The sequence below is a fragment of the Acomys minous genome, assembly GCF_964271855.1.
Source record: "Acomys minous genome assembly, chromosome: 4".
Lineage (NCBI taxonomy): Eukaryota > Metazoa > Chordata > Mammalia > Rodentia > Muridae > Acomys > Acomys minous.
The window spans coordinates 107,275,943-107,285,022 of record NC_140486.1 but is presented as its reverse complement, the minus strand read 5'-3'; the positions used below and the strand labels follow the sequence as shown (position 1 = coordinate 107,285,022).

Genomic DNA, 9,080 nt, shown 5'->3' with positions numbered 1-9,080 from the left:
CTCAAAAAAATGCATTTGGTTAGATTTATTCTAATCGTTAACTTTAACGTCCAATACACAGAATGGGCATTTTCAATTCTGGGTCCACTTTTCTTAGCCAAAATTCATTACAAAAGCTGTTTTATAAGAGGATTCTGGTAGACTTGATTACTATCACTACATTTACATTTTGTGTGTTTGTAAAATGATTTTAGGATTTAAAAAATAGCTGTAACCAACAAAACCTACCCAAATAATCTTACCTTAAAAGCCTGAGAGATCCTAAGCTTTTGGGCTCCAAGTTGGTCTAGGAAGCACAGAGCAGTATTTGGTAGCATAAGAATGCTACTTACTATAACTTCGCAGCAGGCTTCCACAAAGAGAATTTCCGTATCACTTAAAAAAAAAATTAAAATTAGGAACTTTCACCCACTGCTTTGGGGATGACACTTTTATGGGATAAATGCTTTGTAGATCAATTTGACAATATCTAGTGGAGGTGAAATGGTATATATTTCACAGGCTATTAATTCCAGGCTCAAGTATATATGTCATGGATGCTCAACCACGGGAGCATGGAAATAGGCATTGCTGAAGTTGGTGAAAGATTTGGATGTATACCAGGTGAGTGAATACAAAATGGATAACAACACAAGCCACTGAAAATGTGAACTGTTGATAACACTAATTCACTGAAATAATCTTTTAAAAATTTATTCATTTTTGGTTTTTTGAGACAGGATTTCTCTGTGTAGCCTTGGCTGTCCTGGTTGTAGACCAGGCTGGCCTTGAACTCATATCCTTCCAACTGCCTCTGCCTCCTGAGTGCTGGGATTAAAGGCGTGTATCACTACGCCCGGTGAAATAATCTTAAGGAGAAAAAATGAGCAAAATATCATAGCCGAGACTCACATTTTCCATTGAGAGAGTAAAGAGCAAGTGGCAGAAGTGCATTTGTGCACTTCTGAATATACAGCACATCATTGTATTATTAATATTAATGTTTCACTCACAGGTATATCCAACCAGTGGCTTGAAGGCAGCGCATGCACCTGAGAATGGCTAGGAATGTGGTCAAACCCAACGTCATCAACTTGTTTAGCATATTACGAGTCTTTTTGTTTTGTTTTGTTCTTATATGACACTGTTGTATCACAACACCAAAATGTTGGGCAAGTCTGAGTGTGTAATAATATTAATAAAAACAATAAGCCCTAAATTCAAGATAGGTAGTTTCTTTGTGTAAGAAATAGAGAAGGAAAGGGAAAGAGAGAAAAAGAGAGAAAGTAAATGATTAAATCAAGACTAGAGTGATAACTGAAAGAATTTTTCTCTGCCTGTTTGCTTGTTTGTTTGAGACAAAGACTCATTGTGTAACCCTGGCTGCCCTGACCTCACTATGTAGACCAGGCTGGCCTTGAACTCACAAAAATCTACCTACCTCTGCCTACTGAGTGCCACAATTAAAAGTTAAAAGAATTTCATTATATTTATAGTGTTTTATTTCTAGCATTAGACATCTACATGTGTATTGTAGACTTTTCAGTAATTTGAAAATACCAATGGAGTGCTGAAATCTGAGACTTATAATGTGGTTGGCTCCTTGCTTATAAAAGACATAAGGTTATAAAAGTGTTCAACCTGTGCACACCAACTTTACGCGGTGTTTTATTTTACTGGTGTTTCATAGCTTTCACGGACAGTGCACTGACCGTATCCTTTTGGACAAAATTATCTTGTGAAAAGCCATGTGCACTCTTCCCTCACTTTCCTTGTTTGCCGCATAAGGAAATTTGGGGCCTACTATATGGCTTGGCTATCACTTTTGACTTAGGTATAAAAATGTACTCTTTTGGTTTGCCCTTTAGGATTGCTAATGGAGGAAATGCTGTGAGGACATGGGGAGGCAAACTTTTCTTCAGAAAAAGGCTCAGTTGCTATGATTCTTGCCCTCACAATACTTAGTAAGCTGTAGATTACATTTCTTCAGGAACTTCCCTACCATGAGGGAAATTCCACCTGAGCATTCTACCCTTAGTTGGAGACATACATTCACCCGTGCTTGGACTTTGGTATCCAGTAATAGTGTTTAACCCACATTTTAACACTAATAGCTAGTTGTCTGTGTTCTTTAGGACAGATCAGTGTTCGCAGAGTGAAGACTCCAGTGTCCAGTTGTCATAAACAGCATAGGGACAACACAAGAGCTGCTTAGATGGCCATTATAGTGTTGGCTCTGCATTGGGCTGTTCACTGAGATCACCTGGGGAATTGTTAGAACAAAGTATCAATTCAGAGACCAGAGACTCCTCCTTCCTGAAGATTCTCATACTGGGACTTCACGAGACATGGTTGGCAGGTAGTTAGAGATGAAGTGGTACGGAATTGTACCAGAGGTATCTTCTTATGGCCAGAATCACTCTGTGTGGTTAAATATCCTCAAAGCTTCACCTGAGGTTTAGTGTTCTATCATAAACTCAGGCTAATGCTTTCCCAGGGAACATCCCTAGTTCACACACACACACACACACACACACACACACACACTGACAAGGTTCTACATTCTCAAATGACCCTAACTTCATTAAATATATTTCTATATGGTTTTGTTCCCTGCCTTGTGGCTTTTGAAAGGATTTTGTGATCCTGAAAAGGTGATCTTGTCTTGCATGATTTAGAGAGGCAAAAAAAAAAAAGTCACTTTACTCATCTCATAAATATTCAAAAATCTTCTTTGACTCAAGACCCAGCTATTCCACTCCTTGGAATATATCCAGAAGATGCTCCAGCACACAACAAGAAAATTTGCTCAACCATGTTCATAGCAGCCTTATTCATAATAGCCAGAACATGGAAACAGCCGAAGTGTCCCTCGATAGAAGAATGGATAAAGAAACTGTGGTACATATACACTATGGAATACTATTCAGCTATTAAAAACAAGGACTTCCCGAAATTTGTGGATAAATGGATTGAGCTAGAAATGATCATAATGAGTGAGTTAACCCAGAAGCAGAAAGACTCAAATGGTATATACTCACTTATATCTGCATATTAGCCCAAGGGGCATGTCCCACGAAAGCCTTCACTTACCAGGAAACTGAGACAGAGGAAAGGACATTCTAGTGGGATTCTAGATGAGAGAATCATGGGAGAAAGGCAAAGTAGAAGGACCCAGAGGGTCCTAGAAGCCTACAAGTAAAACATTATGATAGGCAGATTTGGACACAGGGGTCCCGCTCAAAGTAAGGCACCAGCCAAGGACAATACAGGCGGTAAACCTTAAACCCCTACCCAGATCTAGCCAATGGACAGAACACTCTCCACAGTAGAGTGGAGAGTGGGATATTACTTTCTCACATACTCTGGTGCCTCACCTTTGACCATGTCCCCTGGTGGGGGAGACCTGATGGCACTCAGAGGAAGGACAGCAGGTTACCAAGAGGAGACTTGATACCCTATGAACATATAGAGGGGGAGGTAATCCCCCTCAGGAACAGTCATAGGGGAGGGGAGTAAGGGGAAAATGGGAGGGAGGGAAGAACGGGAGGATACAAGGGAGGGGATAACCATTGAGATGTAACAAGAATAAATTAATAAAAAAAAATCTTCTTTGAAAATCTACGTTATAGAACCTACCAATATGCTAACACCTCTCAGGTAGCCTCACTCCAAGCTATCTCTGAAGTACAAGTCTTTGAAAGCAATGCTAAGAGGAAAGTCTATAGCATTAAGCGCCTTCATAAAGAAATTAGAGAGATCCCATACTAGCAACTTATCAGACCACCTGAAAGCTTGAGGAAAAAAAAGAAAAGAAACAGACATAGCTAAGAGGAGTAGATGGCAAGAAATAATCAAACCCAGGCAGGGCTGGAATCAATAAATTAGAAACAAAGAGGACAATACAAGTATCAATGAAAGCAAGAGCTGGCTCTTTGAGAAAATAACAAGATAGACAAACCTTTAGCCAAACTAACTACAAAGCAGAAAGACAGTATCCAAATCAACAAAATAAGAAATGAAAGGGGAGATATAACAGACATTGAGGCAATCCAAAGTCTTTAGGCTTACTTCAAAAACCTGTACTCCACATACCTAAACACAATAAAGGCAATATACAGCAAGCCAATAGCCAACATCCAACATCAAATTAAATGGAGGGACAAGACAAGGCTGCCCACTCTCACTGTATCTCTTCAGTATAGTACTTGAAGTCCTAGCCAGAGCAATAAGACAACTAAAGGAGATCAAGGGGATACAAGTTCAAAAGGAAGAAGTCAAAGTATCCCTAGTCACAGATGATATTATACATCACTGACCCCAGAAATTCCACCAGAGAGCTCCTACAGCTGACAATTCTCAAAAGAGAAATCTCAGAATGGTTGAGAAGCACCTGAAGAAATGCTCAAGTTCTTAGTCATCAGGGGAACGCAAATCAAAACAACTCCGAGATTACACCTTACACCTTTCAGAATGGCTAAATTAAAAAATCTCATGACAGCGCATGAATATGAAGAAAAGGCAACACTTCTGCATTGCTGGTGAGAGTCCAAACTTGTACAACCACTTTGGAAATCATTCTGGCACTTCCTCAGAAAATTGGGAATAGTTATACCTCAAGATCTAGCTATATCACTCCTGGGTGTATACCCAAAATATGCTCCACCATATGACAAGGACATTTGCTCACCTGTGTTCATAGAAATTTTGTTTATAGTTGCTAGAAACTGGAAACAACCTAGATGTACCTCACCTGAAGAATGGATAAAGAAATTATGGTACACTTACACAATGGAATACTACTCAGCTATTAAAAACAAAGAAGTCATCCAATTTGCAAGCAAATGGATGGAACGGGAAAAGATCATCCTGAGTGAGGGAACCTAGACACAAAAAGACATACATTGTATCTACTCACTTATAAGCAGATTTTAACCATATAGTACAGGATGAACATACTATAATTCATAGGCCCAAAAAAGGTAAGTAATGAGGAGGGCCCATGGGAAGATGATTAAATCCCACTCAGAAGGGGAAATAGAATAGAAAGCAGAAGTAGTAGAAGAGAGGGAACAAAATAGGAGAGGGACAGCAGAGAGAAATGAAGGTAGGGGTCAGGCCTGGGTGGGTGGGGGTCAGGAGGACAGAGGGACCTGCATAGAAAGGAAAAACCATGGGTGGAATCATCTCTGTGTCAAGCTGGAGACCTAGGACAGGGTCGGCTTCTGAGAGGATATGGGGGTGACTCTAGCTGAGACTCATAGTAGCAGAGGTCATGGAGACTGACGACAATACCATCTAACTAGAGAGGACTCCTGGTGGAGGGAGGGGGACATCAATCCACCCACAAAAACTTGGACCCAAAATTTACCCTGACTACAAGATGTACAAGGATAAAGGTAGAACAGAACAGAGACTGAGGGAGTGTCCAACCAATGCCTGGCTCCACCTGAGACTTACCCCATGGAAGAGAGCTAACCCTTGACACTACTAATGATACTCTGCTATGCTTGCAGAAAGGAGCCTAGCATAGCTGTCCTCTGAGAGGTTACATCCATCAGCGGATCCAAACAGATACAGGGACTCATAGTCAAACATTGGGCAAAGTGTGGAGAGTCTTGTGGAAATGTGGGGGCATGGATAAAAGGACCTGGAGGTGACAGGAGTTCCTCAAGAAGCCCAATAGAGCCAACTAACCAGGGCCCAGAGAGGTTTGCGCAGAGTAAAGCAACAACCAAGGACCATTAATAGACTGGACCTAGGTCCCCTACACAGATGTAGCAGATGGGCAGCTCAGACTTCATGTGGCTTCCTTAGTAAGGGGAGTAGGGGCTGTCTCTGACATGGTCTCTGTTGCCTGCTTTATGATCACTTCTCCCTGAAGTGACTGTCTTGCCAGGCCACAGGGGAAGAGGAGATGAGATGGGGTGGGTGGGTGGGTGGGTATGGGGCTCCCCTTTTCTGAAAAATAGGGGAGGAGGAAAGGGAGGGAAGGGGGACAGGGAGGAGAGGAAGGAGGGGGTTATGATCGGTATGTAAAGTGAATAAATTAATTGATTAAAAAGTGAAAACTTAAAAAGAGTCTTTGTTTTGCTAAATAAACTTGCATTTAAACTGTGTGTGTGTCTCTTGGCTGAATTCCTTCCTTGGAGGAGATAAGAACGGAGGAGAGGAGTGTCTTTCCTCCCATCGCTCATCGCTGACTCCAGGCCGACCTGCAGACTTTTGGACCATGGCCAACCTCAAGTGTACATTCATTGCCATCGTGCCAGATAGCGTGCAGCGCAGCCTGGTGGGCGAGACCATCAAGCGCTTCGAGGAGAAAGGGCCACCTGGAGGCCGTGAAGTTCCTTCAGGCTTCTGAAGAGCACTTGAAGCCGCACTATACTGATGTGAAAGACCGTCCTTTCTTACCGAAGCTGGTGAAGTACATGAACTCGGGGCCTCTGGTGGCCGTGGTCTGGGAGCGGCTCGATGTGGTGAAAACAGGCCGAGTGATGCTGGGAAAGACCAATCCAGCTGATTCTAAGCCAGGCGCCATTTGGGGGGATTTCTCCATTCAAGTTGGCAGGAACACCATACACAGCAGCGGTTCAGTGGAAAGTGTTGAGAAAGAGATTGGTCTATGCTTTACGCGCGAAGAACTGGTTGACTACAAGTCTTGTGCCCATGACTGGGTGTGTGAGTAGAGGTGGATAAACAAGGGCCCTTCTCAGCATTACTGAAGGGTTCCTGGACACAGCTCTTCATCCCACTGAATGAACGGATCCTCTTTTCTAAAACAATAAAGACTTTGGAATTGGGGGAAAAAGAAAGAAAGAAAGAAAAAAGAATGGAAGAGAGACTGGATGATCACTACCCTGCAAAACTTGAGATTTAAACCAAAACCAAACAAAAAAATCCAAAAAACAAAATAAAACAAAACCATTGACAGACCTTGATATACAACAACGTTCACTAGAGCCTCAGCGTGTTATTAAACATATACTGACTTGACATTCTTATGTATTGCTAATCTCCATTGAATCATTGAATATCCACTGGATCCATTAAATTACTTCATATGGGTTGTGGATAAGTAGTTAGGAGTCTGCTATGCAGAGGCACAACCTGTATGGACAGAAATGGAGTGTCAGACTCCTGGAGCTGTGCTCCCGGATGTTACGCATCCATGACTCTGCATCATGGCGAGTACTTGGCCATGCTTTGGACACAGCGAATGCTTGATGTGAAGATATTCAATAAACAGATGTACAACAAATACAGAGAGAGAAGGACTGAAGAGGAAACCTCAGAGGGAGAATCGTGCTTGTGATGTATAAAACTACCCAACAATTCTATGAACTAGGAATCCAGAGCTTGAGAGTCCCAGGTCTGGCTTCTAGTTAATCTCCTTTGGCCTTTGGACAAAGGGCCATGTTTCTTTGTAACGTCAACTCCCTCTCTAATCCTAAACAAGAACGAAGAGTGTTGCTGCTTTCAGCTCTAGTTTGAGTTCACTGATCATTAATTCTCTCCTAGGAAGCTGGATAAGGGTGGATCTCCCCACACAGCTGGTCCAAGTTCAGCAGGTTCCATAAATAGACCTCACCCCTAAATAGTCAAGGACGTTTCAAGATGAGTTGTGCTTCCATTTTTACTTTCTCGGAGGAGATTCCTTAAGTATTGAGGAAAGCACTTGATGAATGATGGTTCCGAGACTATTTTGAATTTCCTTAACTGGCTCAGAACGCACATTCCATGTTCCACCCCCACGCCCTGGTGTTTGTGCCTCTGCCCTCTGCCCCGAACAGGTGTGAGCTTGTTCACTGAAGATATGCTTTCACTCTGAGCTGAGTGTTGTCTTCCTGACATCAATTCTGGGCAATCATGCATGTGTGGAGGGGGCTCATCGCACAGTGTGGACATCACTTCAGGTTGAGTTAAGTTCTTCTGAGCCCTCCCTTGGGAGGTTTGAGACCAAGGGCTGACTTCCTCATTCTTCTGCTCAATCGATACTGAACCAGACTGACTTTCTACTCAACTTGTTATGTACAGCATTAGAGGAAAGATTCCAGCTACGATGGAAGGATAGCAGACTGAAAATAAGGTGCCTAACTATGTGGGAAAAGCGAGAACAAAAAGAAAAACTTGATACACACACACACACACACACACACACACACACACACACACACACACCAACTGTGGTGGCTTGAATAAGAATGACCACAATAGGCTCATATATTAGAATACTTACCCATTAGGGAGTGGCACTTTTGGGAGGTGTGGCCCTGGAGGAAGTGTGTCACTGGTGGTAGACTTTACAGTTAGAGAAGCCCAAGCCATACCCAATGGTTCTCTATCTGATTGCTGCCTTCCATTCTAGATATAAAGCTCTCAGCTCCTTCTTCAGCACCATGTCTATCTGCATGCTGTCATGCTTCCCACCATGGTGACAATGGACTAAACTTTTGACCCGTAAACCAGCCCCAGTGAAATGCTTTCCATTATAAGAGGTACCATGGTTCATGGTGTCTCTTCACAGCAATTGAACATTGACTGAGACAGCTAAGATACAAGGCTCAGTAGCAGGCCATACCAGTCAGAACAAATGAGAGATCTGCTTGCCCTCAGAACTCCTTCACTCCCTAAGATTTGGTTTCCAGAGACCCACGCCACAGCTCCTCCCCCTCCTACCTCCCCCTCCCCCTTCTCCTCCCACTGCTGTGCCACTAACTCCAATTCAGGTGGATTACAGATTCCAGAGTCCCACTGCTCAGGTACAGGCCACCAGTCAGAAGAACAGGTGAGTGACCCACCTCCCTGTGGAACTGCCCCATTCCCTAAATTTGGTTCCCAAAGACCCATGCCAGTCCACCCCCACTTCTGCCCCACATCACTGCCCACCTCACTGCCAAGCCCCTGGCCCCAAGTCCCTCTGACATCTACTGTTCAGGTACAGGCCACATTATTCAGAGGAACAGATGAATGGCCCTCTTGCCTGTGGAACTGCCCTACTCCCTAGATTTGGCTCCCACTGATTCATTCTACTGTCCACCCCCATTTTCCCCTTGTTCTGTTGTGCTCCAGGCCCCAAGTCTGATGGACTTCATTTGCTC

General features: G+C 43.2%; 1 pseudogene across 1 annotated transcript; it reads left to right on the top strand.

Annotated features, from left to right (window-relative positions):
- Positions 1 to 6,124: 6,124 nt before the first annotated feature.
- LOC311595558 (nucleoside diphosphate kinase B-like) lies at positions 6,125 to 6,753 on the top strand (annotated as a pseudogene). Its single transcript has one exon. The product of its transcript is annotated as a nucleoside diphosphate kinase B-like (transcript).
- The last annotated feature ends 2,327 nt before the right edge of the window (positions 6,754 to 9,080 follow it).